General features: G+C 45.1%; 2 non-coding genes and 1 pseudogene across 2 annotated transcripts; all 3 read right to left on the reverse strand.

Annotated features, from left to right (window-relative positions):
• Positions 1–7,892: 7,892 nt before the first annotated feature.
• trnae-cuc (transfer RNA glutamic acid (anticodon CUC)) lies at positions 7,893–7,964 on the reverse strand. The gene has a single exon. It is a non-coding gene; the product is annotated as a tRNA-Glu (tRNA).
• Positions 7,965–9,318: 1,354 nt separating this feature from the next.
• trnan-guu (transfer RNA asparagine (anticodon GUU)) lies at positions 9,319–9,392 on the reverse strand. Its single transcript has one exon. It is a non-coding gene; the product is annotated as a tRNA-Asn (tRNA).
• Positions 9,393–15,636: 6,244 nt separating this feature from the next.
• On the reverse strand, positions 15,637–16,462 carry LOC144484035 (Ig heavy chain V region pseudogene; annotated as a pseudogene).
• Positions 16,463–19,173: the final 2,711 nt, after the last annotated feature.

The following is a 19,173-nucleotide window of genomic DNA, read 5'->3' on the forward strand; positions in this document are numbered from 1 at the left end:
TGTTATCCGTCTGTGCTTGCTAATGAGGAAAGCAAAAAAACGTTTATCTTAATGTATGTGCACAAATGTGTTAAAATGTGACCTACACGATTGTAAAAACTGATTCTGCCTCAACTAGAGCATTGTTCTAGTTCGGCACACTGTACTGGAGGGAGGATGTGAAAGTATTGCTGAGTGTGTGGAAAAGATTCACGAGAATGACTCCAGAAATAAGGAAGTACCATTTTGTGGGTAGATGGAAGCAGCTGGGACTGTTTCCTCGAGTGGAGAACGTGGAAAGAGGATTCAAGAGAGATTTAAAACTCTGAGACATCTGGGCAGAGTAGTTAGAGAGAGAAACTATTCCCCCTGTGGGAAGGATCCAGATTGAAAGTCATTGGCGAAAGAAGGAATAATAATAAAAGAAGAAGTTCTTCAAATGCTCAATCCTAAGATTCTCGATTGTTCTTTCTGAGAATCTGGTGAAGACAGGATCAATTGATGCTTTGGAAAGAAAATTGGATATTTAATGAAAGAGTAAAGATTGTAGATCAACGGGAGAGGCCTGTTTGCTGAGGTTCTCTCGTGAAACATGATTATTTTGATAGCGCAACGGACTGGGAGGGTCAGGCGTCGGCCGATTCATTGGATTCCTGTAAGCGTTCGCACGACGCTTGCGTCTCCTCGGACGGATCTCTGGCAATGTCTGTGTGATGCCGGAAATCGGCTGGGAGGCGCGGCAATAATTTAAATAGTATTTAGAAGTGCCAAGGGAGTGGGGTCTTGGGGCGCGGTCGAGGGGCGCGGCCTGCTGGTGGTAGGGCCTAAGGGCAATTGGTGGGGGTGGGGATCCCACTGCCACTGTGTATTGGGATGTGGTCTGGGCAGGAGGGAGCCTAGCGATCGGAACTGGCTGGGAGGGGATGGTCAGCCGGGGGTTCTGCCAATTGGGGTTTCTGCCGGTGGGGGTCTGCCTCCCGGGGGGTGGAGTCTGCCGCCCGCTGTGGGGAGGGGGGGGGCGGGGGTCTGCCTGCAGGGGAGTGGGGGTGGATCGTCTCTGATGGGGGGCTGGGCGGGATGGGGACTGGAGATCGGGATGGGACGTGGGAAGCGGGGGTGTGTTCGGGGCTGGCCCGCACATGGAAGAGGGGCCACGATCGGGTTGTGGAGTGTTTGGGGTGCAGCACTGTGGGGGTCCCGGACTGACCAGCGATCGAGCTGGTCAGCAAACTGCACGTTGACAGTGCAGTTTGCTGTTTCAGCCCCTCCATTGTGAATAGGCCCCGCCCCCTGAAATTGAATGATATTCACCTCTGCACTGCAGAGTGTGGGAGACTCTTGCCTGAACTCTCATGATTAAACCAGCGTGAATTATTCCAGTTTTCCCGTGAATGCGACACTTCGATTTTTTTAGGAGTGTCGCCCCCATGATTCTAATGAGGCTGAAGCAATGTTTTGCAGAGCTTCGTGAGTGCTATGGACCTGAAGTGAGCGAAGTGCGGGAGATGTTGCAGGCTCGCCCTAGAGATGCTTGGTGGGCTTCCTCCAGGCTGTCTTCAGGTGCTGGCTGGTGGACTAGTGATACCTGGGGTGGCGTGGGGGTGGGGGGGGGGGGGGCTTCCATTTGCTCAGAGCTCACTGGGGGACGGGCCCTGATGGAGTCCTGCTCAGCTTTCCCCCTGAGGACACTGCTGTTACTTTGTGGGGAAGGGGCCCTGAAGGAGTGCTGCTCAGCCTTCCCCTTGAGGGCACTGTGCAGTGGCATTGTCTGCCTTGGGTGTGGTTATGCACTGCATTGAGTGCTGGGGTTCCGGGAGAGGAGTGGAGTGGGAGAGGGGCGCTTGTGAGTGCACCATGTGCTGACTGATGCCTAACCACATCAACAGCTGCTGCTCCAGGCCGGGGTGCCGAGGTTCACACATAGACTGCACGGAATCTGCTGTCACTGGGCACCCACCTGGTGATAACTTAAGCCTGCCTCTGCCCTGTGACACTGACCATGCCTGCAACTGATGTTGCAGATGCACACATGGCAATTGTTCAAGGGTGGGCAGTGACCACAGCTACACGCTCACCTGCATAATCTGTGCCATCATTTGTCATGATCGGAACTTCACACAACCTAATCAGGTCACGCATGGCACCATGGATTGTGTGGTGTTGACAGCACCTATAAGTGGGGGAACTGGCCCAAGTGAGGAAATGGGGTGGTGCTGAGTCTATGCAGGCAATGACATTAATCTGTCATTCTTTGCTCTTTCCAAACCCCATTGTGCAGATGGATCTTAGACTGATAGATTTGGAGCTGGCCATTATGGTGGCGGATGAGGAGGCAGAGGAGGTCGCTCAGGAGGTGGAGGCTGTGGGGAGACCATTGCAGGAATAGTCAATACCAGGTCCTCAGGAAGGAGGGCAGGGGGCTGCCGCTGAGGTCCAGGAGGTGGGTGAGCAGTCTCCCAAAAGGATGCACATAAGGCAGAGGGTGCAGAGGGCAAGGAGGCACAGGCCTCGGAATTTATTTGAGACTGTCTCGGAGGCGACATGTCGCTGCTGGCTGCGGCTCACCAAGAGCACAGTGCGTCATCTATGTGAGGTGCTCGCACACCTGGAACCTCAGGGGAGGGGCGGCCATCCGCTCCCTGTGGAGGTTAAGGTGACGGCTGCCTTGAACGTTTTTGCATCTGGGTCATTTCGGGCACCCAATGGCGACCTTAGTGGGGACTCTCAGGCCTTCGTGCGCAGACGAGTGTGGCAGGTCACATATGCCCTTTATGCCCGGGAAGGATAGTACATAAAGTTTGATTCCACTCCCTGAATGTGCAGATCGTGTGTGACCATCTCATGTGGATCATGCAGGTCGATGCACGCCATCCAGGGAATGCCCATGACAGCTTTGCCCTCAGGCAGCGGACATCTGTGACCTCTTTCAAAACCAGCCCATGCTGCCGGGATGGCTACTGGGTGACCAGGGTTACCCGCTAAAGTCATGGGTGATGATGTCTGTACGGAGGCCCGAGACCGAGTTGTAGACCCGCTACCATGAGGCCCATGCAGCCTCTCGGTCCACAGTAGAGTGCTGCATCGGCCTGCTTAAAATGCGGTTCCGCTGCTCCAACCCTTTGTGTGCTTCACGCATAAGCATAGTTTGCTGCGTTCTGCACAACATAAAGTTTTTAAAAGCGTTTTTATTAGTCACAAGTAGACTGACATTAACACTGCAATGAAAGTATTATGAAAATGCCCAAGTTGCCCCATCAGGCGCCTGTTCGGGTACACTGAGGGAGAATGTTGTATGTCCAATGCATCTAACCTGCACAACTTTGGACTGTGGGAGGAAGCTGTAGCACTCGGAGGAAACCCAAGCATACACGGGGAGAACTCCACACAGACAGTGATGCAAGTCGGGAATCAAACCTGGGTGTGGCAGCAGTGCGAACCACTGTGCCACCGTGCAGCCCTCATCGCCCAGCAGCGGGGAGACAAGCTGGAGAAGGAGAAGGAGGAGGGGGGGCGGCGATGGGGCGAGGTGGACGTCCTGTCATATGAGGAGCCAGAGGAAACGGGGCAGGCAGCGATAACAGATGTTCGGCAGGGAAGGTCAATGATGGATGCCTTAAACGTACCCCGCTTCACGTAGCTGGTGCTCTGTCATCCCACCACTCTGTCTCCCAGAAACATCCAAACTTGTTAATGGGCCTGGGCTGGCAATGGTCGTGAGTCTGGCTTGATGGCTGGAGGATGATGGCGACTCACTGTTGTGTGCTCTGGGATCCTGCCCCTGGTGCCACTCAAGCCTGACTCCTACATGTTCTCCGAATGCACGCTGCCATCCTGGCCCACATAGAAGTAAGGGTTGTGGGCACACGTTTGTGGGATAATCAGTGCGGGTGGGGGGCATTTGCCCCAAACGTCTGGTGGATGTTGGGGAAGGTTTGGCAGGCACTGTGTAAAATGTGGTTGAGCCTCGCAAAGCATAACAGACAGCTCCTCTATACATGGGAACCGCCCGACACGAAGGGACAATTTCACATGGCCAATCAACCTAACCAGCGCATCTTTGGGCTGCGTTATCAACAGGGATTCAAACAATATAAGGGGCACTGAGAGAGAATTCATTCTGTGTGTCCAGGATTTTCTTTTCAGCCAATTAGCGATAAACCCAAAAAGAGAAGATGCAATTCTAGACCTCGCCTTGGGAACGAAGAAGGGTAAGTGGGTGAAGTGACAGTTGGTGACCATATCAGGGATAGTGATCGCAATTCAGTTGCATTTAGCCTGACCATGGAAAAGGACAGAGATAAAGCAGAAATAAAAGGTTCGAACTCAGATAAGGCAAACTTTGCAGGAATGAGAAGGGACTTGGCTGACATGGGATGGACAGCACTGCTAGGGGATAAATCAGTGGAAAACCACTGGGAAACACTAAAAAGTAAGATTGTGAATCATAACATCCCTACAGTGCAGAACGAGGTTATTTGATTCATGACCCACCCACCTACCCAGCCCATATTTGGACCATTGGAGGAAACTGGAGCACCCAGGGGAAACAGATGCATGAAGAGAATGTGCAGCTCCACATAGTCAGTCACCAAAGGCTCGAATCAAATCTGGGTCCCTGGTGCTTTGAGGAAATGTACAAAGTAGACGCGTTCCCTCCAAACTTAAGACTGGTTCTGCGAAGTCTAGATTCCCTGGTTGTCTACAAGAATAGTAAGAAGCTTAACAACACCAGGTCAACTTCTTACTGTGTTTACCCCAGTCCAACGCCGGCATCTCCACATCATGTCAACGAGAATTGCAGGGGACGAACAAATAGAAAAAGAAAGTGTACGATAGGCATTATGAAGGAATCACTGCAGATAGCCTAGATGAATATAGGAACTGCAGGGGCAAAGTGAAAAGGAACAAAGGAAACCTGAGAGAGGGCATGAAAAAAGTTAGCAAGTAAAGTTGAAGAAAACCCAAAGATGTTTTGCCAATATATTAATGGTAAAAGTTAAGGCAAATGTCTGATCTATCAGCAATGAATAACGAAGCTTGTGTGTAGATGCAGAGGGTGTGGGAAGATGTTTGAATGAATATTTTGTTTCCATATATTGAATGGAAAGGGGTGATGCAGATTTATTAGTCCAGGAGGAACACGCTGAGATATTGGGTGGAATAATCATAAAGAGATTTTTCGAAGGGCCAGATGGACTGTTTCTGAGGATGCTGAAAGAGAATCATACAATACTACAGTGCAGAAGGAGGCTACCTGGCCCATCGAGTCTGCACCGACCACAATCCCACCCAGTCCTATCCCCATAACCCCATGCATTTACCCAAACTAGTCCCACTGACACTAAGGGGAAATTGATCATGGCCAATCCAGTTTGCCCGCACATCATTGGACTGGGAGGAAACCGGAGCATCTGAAGGAAACACATGCACACACGGGGAGAATGTGCAAACTCCACACAGACACAAGTCGTGAATCAAACAGCAAATGCTATGGCCATAAAAATATATTCTGGCAATGGTGCTGAAGAATTCAGATTCAGATCTTACCGCAATCCGAGCTAAGCTGTTCCTACGCTACAACACTGCCATCTAACCGCCAATGCTACAATTTGCCCAAGATTGCCCGGTTTACAAATATCAGGTCAAATCCAACGCCGCAAATTACCATCAGTCTACTCCTGATCATCTGTAACGTGACGGAAGGGGCAATAAACAATGATATCAGGAGGAATTCCAATGCAAACTGGAGGAACATCGCCCGATCTCCCGATTCGGCACTTACTGCGTTCCAGAATTAACACTGAATTCAACAACTTCAGAGCATCTCCTTTCCTCCATCCTCACCCAATTTCCATTTACTTTGTTTTATTTCGTTTTATCTTATTTATTTATTTTTATTATTTTATATCTTCTTTTATATATATATTTATTTTTTAAATTTCCATGTTTTGCATTGTTTATTGAAAATCTCACTTTCCATTTTGTTGACCCCTCTCCCTCCACCCCACTCGAGCCGTCTCTTACATTTCCTTTGTTCTGCCATTAACACATTCTGATCTCTTAATGGGCAGCCAGCAGCACCCTTCTCAGCCATGATCACCACCATTAAAATTCCCTTTTCCTTAATTTATATGGAACACCTTTGTCACCCACCCCACACCCATATCCCTCACCATTACAGTATAAATCTCGTCCAAATTTCTTTGTCTTCAGCTCTGACGATGTGTCATCCAGATTTTGAACGTTAGCTCTATTCTCCCTTCACAGTTGCTTTCAGACCTGTTGAGATTTTCCAGCGTTTTCTGTTCTTGTTTTAGATTCCAGCATCCACAGTAAATGTGTTTATTCAAGAGGCACTTTGTCAGACAGACTTGTCCCTGGTATACAAAAAAATGCTAAAATGGGAACGAAGCGCCAAGTTAGCATGGATAGGTTAGATTAAAACACTTGCAGACAGTTTCCGTGGTGATCTCGTGGTGAGGATTTGGCGCTTTCACCGCAGCGGTTCGATTCCTAGGTCAGGGAATGAAGATTTCTTGTTTTCTTGCAGCACATGATTTAAGTGGAATTGGAATTATTTCCTGATCGAAAACAGGAGTGATATTGGTGCCAGTTTCAACAGCACAGAGAAAAATCCGTCCCATGCCATAAACCCGTCAATTACCCAAAACAATTTGTATTTGCATTGCCTCTTTTGGTTCCTCCAGTCAAAATGAATAATGAGGTATTCTCGTAGAATCTCTATTGTACAGAAGGAGGTCGATCGGCCCATCGAGTGCGAACCGACAACAATCCCACTCACGCCCTATTCCCGGAAACCCACATATTTACCCTGATAATCCCGCTGACAGGCGGGTCAATTTAGCATGGCCAAGCAAGCTAACTCACACATGTTTGGAAAGGAAACCGGAGCAATCCCACGCAGACACGGGGAGAACGTGCAAATTCCGCACAGAGTGACCCGAGAAATTTAACCTGAGCCACTGTGTCACCCTGCCGTCCTATTCATAGAATCCCTACAGTACAGGAAGAGGCCATTCGGCCCATCGAGTCTGCACCGACCACAATCTCACCCAGGCCCTACCCCAATATATTTTACCCACGAATCCCTATAACCTACACATCTCAGGACACTAAGGGGCAATTTTAGCATGGCCAATCAACCTCACACGCACATCTTTGGACTGTGGGAGGAAACCGGAGCACCCGGAGGAAGCCCACGCAGACACGAGGAGAATGTGCCAACGCCAGGCAGACAGTGACCCAAGCCGGGAATCGAACGCGGGTCCCTGGAGCTGTGAAGCAGCAGTGCTAACCACTGTGCTACTGTGCTACGATTCTACTGCATCTAATTTTACTGCAGTGTTCGTCCCAACCTGTGATAAACCATTTTGTGGTAATTCTGCTGATCTATATTAACTTATCACCGTTAATGGACGGTGGGTTCCAGGGCCACGTTGGGCGCCATTGTTTTTAAACTTTGCTGCTTTTCCAGGTGAGCTCCAGCTCTCCATTCCTCCGGCAGCGTCACCGCTCAAACTGTGTCTTTTTCCATCCCGCGCCGTTAATCTCACAGTGACTGCTTTCTGAGTGAAAACTGCCTCCACTTCACTGGAGGTCGGAGAGTTACAATTAAAGTTCTTCTTGTCACTGAGTCCGAGATTTGGACCCAGACCTGCGAGGTATTTGTGTCAATGGAAACAATAAAATCTTCTCCATCAACAGCCAGATCTTAGCCCGCATCACCATCTATATCGTCAGCGCTTTGTATCCTATTTCTCTCTTTTTTTTGTTCTTGACATGTGACATTTCAAATTCAGACACAAAAGAGGAAATTAACCTACTATTGATTCCCACAGAACTGGTACAAAACTGGAAGGAACACAGGATTTTTACGCAGCAACAAACCGACTTTCCCTGACCGGGAATCGAACCCGGGCCGCGGCGATGAGAGCGCCGAATCCTAACGACTAGACCACCAGGGAAGCTGGCCCAAATTCTTTAAAAGATTGATTTATCCATGAGCCTTCTGCCTTTTATTTTTATTTCAGACTCTTTATTCACCAAAACCAAGTTTCTCCTTTAAATTGTCATGTTTAAATCGAACCCAAGGGACTGTTCAACCAATGAAAACAGCGAATCCTGTTAGCTGCAACATGAAATCGACCGTGAGGTGAAAGCTGGTCATGTGGCACTTTCAATTTCCAAAACCCACCAAACTCATCACTGTGGCTTCTGTGAAACTTGCAAGGTAACACACGGCAGACATTCACCACGGAGAGCAACTGGCAGAACACATTTATGAAACATTGTCCTGTCGCTTCTCTTCCTGTTTCTGTCGCTGCCTCTCATCCAGCTCCCTCTGGTTGTCCATTTCCCAGGGTCAGTGAGCTGCTTGATACAGACACAGAGAGTTGGTGAACTCGATCTTTACCTGGAAAGCAAGGAAAGCGAATGTATGACACACGGCATTGAGAGGAGATGGAGTTTAGAGATAACAGTATAAAGAGACACAGATATCTCATCTTCCTGATCCAGTTCCTGATTGCAGGAACGTACACAGTGCCAATTATCGACTGTCACACTCTCCTTCCAGCCATGAGCACGGAGTTAAGTTTTGAAGTGTTTGAAGTCTTGCGACAGTTATTCAGCGTTTGGTTGAGACCATATTTGGAATAGTGTGTTCAGTTTGCATCTCCCCATTTTAGACAAAATAAAAGCAAAATCTGAGGATGCTGGAATCTGAATCAAGAACAGAAAAAGCTGGAAAATCTCAACAGCTTTAACGAGAAAGAATAGATAGCATTGAAAAACTGCAGGGATTCTATCATTCTATGAGTTTGATAGGGTGGATGCTGAGACATTATTTTCCCTGGCCCGGAAATCTAAAGCACGGGGGCACAATCTCAGGATAAGGCGCTGATGATTAAGGACTGCGATGAGCAGACATTTCTTCACTCAAAGGAGAGTGAATTTGGGGAATTCTCTGTGCCAGAGGGTTGTAGATGCTCCATCATTGAACACATTTCAGTTCGGGCTGGATAGATTTATGATCTATTCAGGAATGAATGGAAGCAGGGGTATGGAATTGGAGCAGATGCTCAACCACAAATTCATGTTTCCATTCTAATTGTTAAGCTTAATGGTACAATGGAAGCATGTATATAATATTATATGTAATATGTCAGAAGTCAATAGTCATTAAATAATGTTGGTGACAACAGATAACAGTACAGCTGGCAACACTTGAGAGCTATTTTTTATTGACGACCACGGACCCCTTGCCAACACGCAACTGTTTGCCTATGAATGCAGATGGTGAGAAAACAGTAAAATCAGCGTCCCTGGGTGGTCTCGAATCACCAACCTTCCAGTTAACAGCCGAACGCGCTGACCGATTGCGCCACAGAGACTAAGGCAGCATCTGCTGCTGACGATATTCTAAGCTAGGGTGTCAATAACCACAATTCTCTTTCTGCAAAACCTGTTCCAGGACTGCAGCATGACCGCACCGTTTAGAATTCTATCCAAGTATCTTTGGTTATGTTGATCCCGCAGCATTTCTGTAGTGTGTTGGTTATTCTCATTTTCCTATGAACGTGTAGGTAAAATGAATCCATGTCTCTTATCACAGGGAGGAATTCAAAGGGAGGGAAGGGAACTGACCACCAGAAGCCCAAGGATCCAATAGTTTCCACTCAATCATCAATAACACCATTCACAGCTGTACCTGTATCCAAATATTGTGACCCATTTTCCTCAGGATTTGTTCCAAGAGTTAATATTTTCCTTGTTTTCTCCTCATTTTGAAATGAGATTCGCTTCAATATACAACTCAAATGGAATTGGAAACCTGACGGACTCATAGTCACTGGGTAACATAAACCCCATGGTGTTCATTTCCAGATTCACAGCGCTCAGCTTTTCAATCAAATGGAGGAATCTACTACTGAAACGTTTTGGAAAGTTGGTTTGAATATTGTTTGTGACTCACTCAGATACTGTTTAAATGATACTCGAAGGTTCAGTGCGCGGGATATAATCCGTAAACGTTTTGCTGAACTTGTGTTAGGTGTATTGCGAGTTTTGAACGGGGTTGAATCTTGTGTCCCAGGGATGGGCGGTAACCCACTAATTGAAGCGGCAGTCGCCGCTTTTCTGCTGGCAGCGGATGGATGATTGGAGAATGCGGGGTAAAATGCTGCTGCTTGTCCCTGTCTCACTTACTGTGGAGCTGGTGAAGAGAGAATCATTGATGCGTTTGTTCCCCGTCTATGTTGCCTCGAATGACTGTTGTTAACGGAGGTGACGCTGTAAAAGTCTTTAATAAATGACAAAAATCAGCCCAAAGCCGTGCTCCAGTGGCGCAATCGGTTAGCGCCCGGTACTTATCCAGCAGTACAGCCAGTGGGCCATGCCGAGGTTGTGAGTTCGAGCCTCACCTAGAGCACGAGCCTCACCTAGAGCACGTGAGATGGTGTTGGTGCTACTATCGCTTGACCAGCTACCATTTTGGGGACGGTTACGGTCGGTAGTGGAATTTGAATTCAATAAATAAAACCTCGCATTGATGACCATGAAACAATTTCCGACTGTTGGAGGAAGCCATATGCTTCACTCATGTATTTTAGGAAGGAAATCTGCTGTTATTATCTGGCCTACTTGTGACTCCAGAGCCACAGCAATATGCTTGCAACTCAACTCGGGATGGGCATTAAATGCTGGCCAGCGACGCCAGTGTTTCACAAATGACCGAAAGAAAAGCCCGAATGTGCAAGTTTGAGAGAAGCTTTCTGAACTGACAGAGCTGGAAACGGGAGCCAGTTAAAGATATTCTGTCGGGTTTGAGTGTGGACAGAAATGTGGAGGGGAAGGCGAAATGTAACGTCGTGTAAGTTACTGTATTCAGCTAATATTCAGCAATAAACGTGAATTATTTCTATTTTCCTCACTCCGAGGTGAAACGTATCTAAAAATGTTTCCTCCCGTTTTCGAATCGGGAATCTTTCGTGTGTTTAGGTGAATGTGATAATTATTACAGACAGAAACGATGCTCGACAACTCTGCAACAGACTGGGGTGTCGAACCGTGCAATTTGATTGTACTTCAGAGTTTCTGAAGTGTGGTGTTTTATACATTCACTTAACATATGAAAGGTTTCCTGTGTGAAATAGGAAACGAACTAACTCATCTCTCAGTGTGAGGAAAAGTTACCTCATTTTCTTTTGTTGTTAAATATTGAAAGAAAACATTATCTCTCAGCCTAACTGCAGTTGCACTTCCCAAGTGTGAAACGTTATTCTGCAAAATGCTCAGTTAAAATAAAGTTTATTTATTAGTCACATGTAAGGCTTACATTAACACTGTAACGAAGACACTGTCAAATTCTCTGGTCGCCAAACTCCGACGGCTGTTCGGGTCAATGCACCGAACCAGCGCGTCTTTCCGGCTGTGAGAAGAAACCGGAGGATCCAAAGGAAACTCATGCAAACACGGGGAGAAAGTGCAAACGTCAAATAGACAGAGACCCAAACCGGGAATCGATCTTTAGCACTGTGAGATGGCAGTGTTAACTACTGTGCCACAGTGCAACCACCCTCCCCCCTACCGCCCCCACACCCCCCCTACCGCCACCATCCCCCCCCCCCCCCCCACCCCCCGGCCACCCAGACATGGTAAAAGAGAAAAGAAATGGCACAAATGTCCTTTACTGATTCTAATGTTAGATGAATTTCTCTGCCGCATGAAAAATGGTTTTTAGCCGAATTGTACTTCCACAAATCAGGTTATAAAGTTAAATCAGACTGTACTGTTTGACCATCAAGTCGCTTTTATCCTGAGCGGACTTTGTGTATTGAAGGGATAATCACATTCTATTCATATTTGCGCAGGTCCCAGGCGCTAAACGGGGCAGAAATGCTGTCAAAACTCACTGCTCTGAAGTTTCCGAATTCAATTTTATTGTTAAATGTGAACTGAATTGGGTATCAATCAAAATATTTAATATTTACCTTTCATCATTTCATAGAAAACAGACACAGCTAAATCGCCAGTACTTTCTGCTGGCAGGGGATCTTTGGAGAGTGGGGGCTGGAAGATTGCTGCTTTTCCCTGTCTCACTCACTGTGTAACGGAGAAAGAGAGAATAATTAATGAGTTTGTTAGAATGGAATAATTGAATGGATTTCTAATGGGTTAGTTAAGTCTAACAGTCAGAGCCATCCATTGCAGACACATCCATGTCACTGGGAATCAATTCTCCTACAACTGTCAGACAGTTCACCCTTCAATCCCCGCTGGCTCCGGTTCCCAAAGAGTTTCTAAAGATTCGCAAAGCTTGAGAGAGTGTTTTCTGGTTTGATTCCTTCCCCATTTTCCCCACCTGCCAACTGAAAATATTTTCCAAAATCTCTGCTCAATCATCCGCCTTGCATCATGTCCAGGGATGAGGAAATTCAGTTTTGTGGTGAGGTAATAGAGACCGGGACTGTACTCTTGAGGACAACGTTAGTTAAATAGAGATTTCATGGAGCTACGGCGAGAATTGGATGATTTGGAGAACTCCTCCAAGGAGACATAGATACGCGGAATGACCTCATCCGCTAATCAAAGATTCTATGATTCTCGTTGTTTCATGTCGCAGTCGCTTTATTTATTGTTAGACAACTGAACAATGAGCAGGCACAGGATGATCAGGGACTTCTGTGGAGTCAACTGGCGCTTTTTTCGGCCCAACAGTTCCGAGTGCAGCTGAGAGTCACCGCACACTTCACTCAATATTGAGTCTGCAGTATCCCCACCCACAGCTTCCGTTTGCTGCTCTCACTCTGACCCGATTGTGTGATTGGACAGATTGCTGGCGTTGCGCCATTCCTCTCATTGTTTGGATAAGCAGTGCAATGGGACGGGGATCTGTATTTCTGTCTCTGACAGAGGATTTCTCTCAGTGCTGAGTTACAGACTCAGCAAGGACCATGGAGAACTGGCTCGCTCAGATCCTCATCATTATCTCACTCCTCAGTAAGGTTTTTTTCCTTCCCAGTAAAACTACATGCTCCTGCTGACTGCTGCAACCCAGATGTTATTGTTGCTAAAACAACAGAGATGGTGGAGGTGATAATTGTATCGCTCAATATGAGGCTGACTCTGATTGTCATTATTGTTGTTATTTCTGTTAGGATGGAGCCACCAAGCCAAAGTGGAACAACTGGGTCCTGAAATATCGGTTAAAGAGGAAAGTAATGTGACACTAACCTGTACGTTGGAAACTAGTCATTCTAATCTTTATGTATACTGTTACAGTCAGATTGCCTGGAAAACGCCAGGGTACATGTTTCAGTTTATTGGAGAGCATGTGCAAAGGAACACCGACCTCAATGATCGGGTTTCATCTAAATTTGAATAAAAAACGAACAATGCGAGCGAGCTAACGTTCATTAACACACTGATTTCCGACAGCGCCGTGTATTTCTATGCCATGGAGCCCACACTGCTGCAGAGATATATAGAATGCGGTACAAAAATCCCACGCTGGCAGTTCCAGTTAGTGCCCAGCAAACAAGCGCGGCAAATTCAGTTTCCACCGAGTGACGGAATTTCTTCACATTGCAGCAAAAGAAACCACTCAAAAATAGCAACTGGTGTGGTCCAGTTGCACAGCTATATTAATTGATGATCGTAACTTATGGCTGTAGAATCATGAAATCATGGAATCCCTCCAGTGCAGAAGGAGGCCATTCAGCCCATCAAGTCTGCGCCGACCACAATCCAAACAAGGATTGTTCCCGTAACCCCACATATTTACCTTGATAATCCCCCTTACACTTGGGTTAATTCAGCATGGCCAATCAACCTAATTGATATAAGATTGACCAATCGATCTGAGATTTGTTAAGTGGTTTTCCACGCCTTTCTCTGCCTACTTGTTCCTGACTGATTATTTACTCATTTATGACAACTATGCCCATTTCCATTTCCCAGTCTTCAACGTAAATATTTAATGCTTTTTCTGTTACCTTGTAGTTTCATTCAAAGTTCTCCAATCTGGCTGCTCGGCTATTCGGTCCAGCTTTCCATTCACATCACAGGATTTCGCTTTGTATTGAATCATTTACTAACGCTGACACTCCTGGTACGATCCCGTTGGTCCGCAGTAAGGAATGAACATTCGGCTCCGCTCTTACAGAGAGGCAAAGTTATAGAATTTCCAAAGTGACATTGTTATTGAGTTCAGCTCTTTGCAGATAAATTCTACCTGTGACCACACTGCCTATGTTAGGCCCCGCCCACAGCTTTCCCGTGCTATTCTAACTCTGATCAGTCTCACCTGTGCTGGTTTATGAGAGATTTTATTGTAGATATTGATGTATGTTGCTTTTTTCTGTTTGGCACTGTTTGTGTCAGCAGTCCAATGGGGTGGCAAGCTATACTTCCACTCTGGAAGAGGATTTCACATACTGCAGAGTTACAAATTGAGGGAATATCATATGGAAATATCTCAGACCATTCATTATTCTATCACTTGCAGGAGTGGCAATTATGTCGCTATCCAAATAGCAAGGACAGTGAAGGAATAAAAATACCAAAAATGTATTAACTGCATACGTATGTTGCCAAACATGAGTGTTAAACTGCTACTTTGGTAAATGAAAACTTCAAGTCATCTGTTTTCGGGGATACAACAATTATTTCCAATCCACTTGTAAAACTTAACACTGCTGTAGACTCTGTATATTCTTACTGAAATAATTTGAAGCATAATCCAAAAAAAAATTCTAGTGGTGTTGATCGTATGCAGAGCGCTGCAGAATTGTGAAAGAATTGAATTACCATGAAGGCATATTTAAAGTATATTGCAGCCACATAATATTATGCATTGTCATGAATTTGCTCTACAATTTTCAAACAAGTTATTAATTCTGCGATCGCAGTAATAAATTGTTCAGAATGAGGGTCATAAGCCATGAATTAGTTGAATCAGCAGTTACTACAAAAATAAAGAAATACATTAAAAATATATAGTTTAATTTCTGAAATCTGCCTGTTCTCTGCCTACAACCATGTTTCCAAAAGTTTCAAATCAATAGAGGGATGGTATCCAAAAGATGTAACTGCTCAGTGCCACTGAGTTTAAACAATGCCGAAACGCCAAAGCGTTTCACAATTTTTAACATTTCAGAGTCACCCAGAAACAATCTCCTCAGCAGCAAAAACATAAATCGCATCACTCAGGGGAGTAAACCCCTTTCAGAGAGAAACAGCTCAATTTTGCAAACAGACAAACAGAATCAAGTGCAACATTGCAAAATAATCTCAATATAAAATGCAGCAAAACAGCTCATCATTACGTAATAAATTAAAGGTTAAACTGACGATTTTAATGGAGGAATTGAAACTGAATTTAGTGTAGTTGGATCATATTAAATATATAAATTCATATTAAGCAAATACATATCGAAATTTTAGCACATTTTTCAGCTTGTGTCATACTTCAAACATGATAAAATCTGCAGCGATTAGATGTCATCGAAAATAAACATTTTTGTAATGCCCAACTGTTTAAAAGATTTCATGTATTTAAAGTTAGCCAGTCACACAGCTGCATATCAACAGCAAATCACAACAAAAGGGGACTGGATCCCTCCGCTAAAACATTTGTCAAGAAACAGCGGAATTCTGCATCCCCTTTTCATCTGAATCACATGAGTCATTCCAAAAAAATCACAAATCAGAATCCACCCAACCACATTTCAGTGAATTAATATTATTAAAATAGACCAAAATGTAAAACAGAGACTCCGAAAAAATTACTTAATAAATGGCTGCTTCTTACCTGAAGTTACAGTCACCTTGGGGTCCCCTGTCCCCAGGATCCATGGTAACCACTGCTATCTTTTGCACAGTAATAGATGGCGGTGTCTTCGCTCTTGAGGCTCCCCATGTCCAAAGCGAAGATATTGTTTGAAATGTTTTTGCTCGCAATAAATCGATTCTGAATCGCAGTGGCGTATTCCCTGGTCGATAAACTAAAGTAGTAAATCAACAATTCCAACCCCTGTTGCGGAACCTGTCGGATCCAGTGCATGCCGTCGCTTCCAAGATCGAAGCCGCTCGTATTATAGGTCAGTCTCAGGCAGCCTCCGGGATGCCCGACCGCTGCCTCGGACTGACACAACACAACATCCGACTGGACACCTGTAAAAATATATCACATGAGTCATTCAAAAAAACACAAAACAGAATCCACCCAAACACATTTCAGTGAATTAATCAATTATTAAAATAGTTCAAAATGTAAAACAGACTCAGAAAAAGTGACTTAATAAATGGCCCCGAGGACTAATCTTTGTCAAATAATTGCTGACTCTGGAATATTCCAGAGATAGACTAACACTGACACAGTGACATTGAGAGACTTTGACAATAAAAACTACTCACCCGACAAGAAAGCCAGCAGCAAAATAATATAAATCGCCGCGCTCATCCTTCTGAGAATTTGGGGGAAATGGTTGTGTCAGGAAATCAGTGAACAAACCACCTCCCGGACTGTTGGATTCCGGTCCCAGTGAGCGCCATTTAAATACCCGGCAGAAGGGTGCAGCTTTCCAGGCGCCGCCTATTGATTCCCTGGTGGAGGTGGCAACTGGATCCACGTCCCACCTTCCACTACCCCAACAGAGTGGACTCCAAGGTTTACAATAGATTATTATTAAAATTGACATTTTATATGTATCGGGATATGGTTTGACTGAATGGACTCATTGTAATCCGCTGGTCCCATTACTGAAACTGCATTTGCGCATCTGTTAATAAAGAAAACGAAGTTCCATGGCAAAGTGTCCCTGCTTCCCTACACCGTTAGGAAATGAACTGAATATAAAAACGAGTAAAATACTTGAGGATGGAATGGGGCGTCTGTCGTGTCTAATTTGCAACCGGTCTCTATCTGATCACAACAATGAAGTATCATCTATCAGACGAATTGTGATCCATTTATGTAACTAAATGCGGGGGGGGGGGGTGAACAAAGTGATTCTATTTAAAATGTGAATGGCTATCCTTATGCATTTTGGATCTGCAAATAACAAGAGCCACCTCATTTTCTTTTACATTATTGCTCCTTACATTTGTCGAACTGCCCCTGAGCCTAACATGGCCCTGTGCCATTAGCACGCTTGCCTGATATTTAACTAGTGAGTTGACAGAGAAATATTTACATTTACATCAGCATCTGACACGAAGTTAATGAATCGGAACGGTTACGCGATCAGTAAAATTCTCCTTCGGCATCCAAATCATTGCAGCTTATTTGATCGGCTGTCTAACATTCACTGATGTTGGGAGCACAGGATATCAGGACTTTGCGGCATATTACACAATATCACAAGAATAAATGTGTTACATTCCACTGAAGCATATTTCTCCACTCATTCGCAGCACCCGTACTTCACTAAATTACTATTAAACGGGCTTTAAGAACTAGCATACTCTTGATTTGGAAATTCTATGAATTAAATCGTGTCCTCGTTCTAATGTCCTTGAGGGAAGAAATCTGCTGTCCTTACCTGGTCTCCAGAGCCACAGCAATGTGGTTGACTCTCAACTGCCCTCCAAGCGTGACTGGAGAAGGGCAATTAATGCTGGCCCGCCAGTGGTGCCCATGTCCCATGAATGCATAAGAAAATGTTAAATGTTCAAGTTACTATTTTATCATTTTGTTTAATCTCAAAGTGGACACGATTGTCACTGAATAAATTTCTTCAGATGGAATACCATTTAAATCTGCCATTGCTGTGCAGCTGAAACGTTTATTATTTGAATAGATAGATCCCATTTTGATCATTCATATTTACGTTAATCTGCCCCGCACGGTATTTAAAAGCAACCCAGCCGACTGCAGTCAGGGAGGCTGGAAAGTCCGATGTCAACAACAGGAAGCAACTGGGGTGTTTGTGCAGTAAATAAAATATCTGTTTGCTCAGTATTGGCCACTTGGCTGCCAGCCAGCTTCGAACATTTAACATCGTCAATGACGTCTATTTATAAAGAAATCTACCCAACGACAACGCTGGTGATAATCTTATATTTTTAGATTGTGAACGGATGCGAAGTGTTCCGATTTCCAAGAAAAGAGAAGTTATTCAATTTGTGTTGTCCCTCTTAGCTACAACAGTCCTATGGAGGGTCGCGCCAACAGATTATAACATTTGATGGATGTTTTGATGGTGAACAGGAAATACAAGCAGGCTACAAGGCACAGGATACATTTGGAAGAGTTCGTCATATTGCCCTCCATCTGGAGACAAATGTAGTTGAGTCCAGGGTACGATGGAGGATTCAGTTCAATGGTGGATCAGAGAGGTTCCCATCGTAACTGTTAGTCGGTATTCCAAATTCTACTCAAATTGCCTTCAAATTCACCAGCTACTCTGATGGGATTTGTTCCCATATCGCCACAGCATTAACCCGGCATCTCGATTACTGGTCCAATTCCAGTAAAAATATGCCACTGTCGGCCCGAAAAAATAAAGAGGTGACGGGGGTAATGTAACAAACAGTGACATTTGGATGCCAGGCCATTTTGTTTCTGGAATCAATGAATGAATTGATGGATATATCCATAGACGGGCCCGAAAGACGTTGTTCGACATTCTCCTCTTTGTTCTCCAGTACTTCATTAATTGAACCAGGTCCTTTATTTCATCTGTGTCGACTACCTTCATTCCTTCCAGAGTTTTTCAACGAATTCAATCCCCAGACTATCAGGAAATATCGACTGTCCATCACCAGGAGATATTCCTGCTCTTCTGCTGATTCTTCCACTGCTGATGGTGAATCTTCATCTCAAGGACAGAAAGAGGGAACATGAATAGTATGTCGACGGAGGGTTGTAATATCTGGACCATATGGTTGTTTCATGTACAACAAATCACTCAGCATATGTTCGCCCAAAATAGTAAAGCTGACAGACGAAAAACTTAATGATGTGGCAATGTAACTGTTGGGCAGCTGACATTGTTTAATTACGTCCCAAAACAGAGTGATAATCAATAAAAATTAAAGATTCATTGTCGTTACAATCACCATACACTCCAGTTAGATATCAGCAGTTTCTGTGATTATAGAATCCCGACAGTGCAGAGAGAGGCCATTCGGCCTATCAAGCCTGCACCGACAACAATCCCACCCAGGCCC

Source organism: Mustelus asterias, unplaced genomic scaffold (assembly GCF_964213995.1).
Source record: "Mustelus asterias unplaced genomic scaffold, sMusAst1.hap1.1 HAP1_SCAFFOLD_87, whole genome shotgun sequence".
NCBI classification, from domain to species: Eukaryota; Metazoa; Chordata; class Chondrichthyes; order Carcharhiniformes; family Triakidae; genus Mustelus; species Mustelus asterias.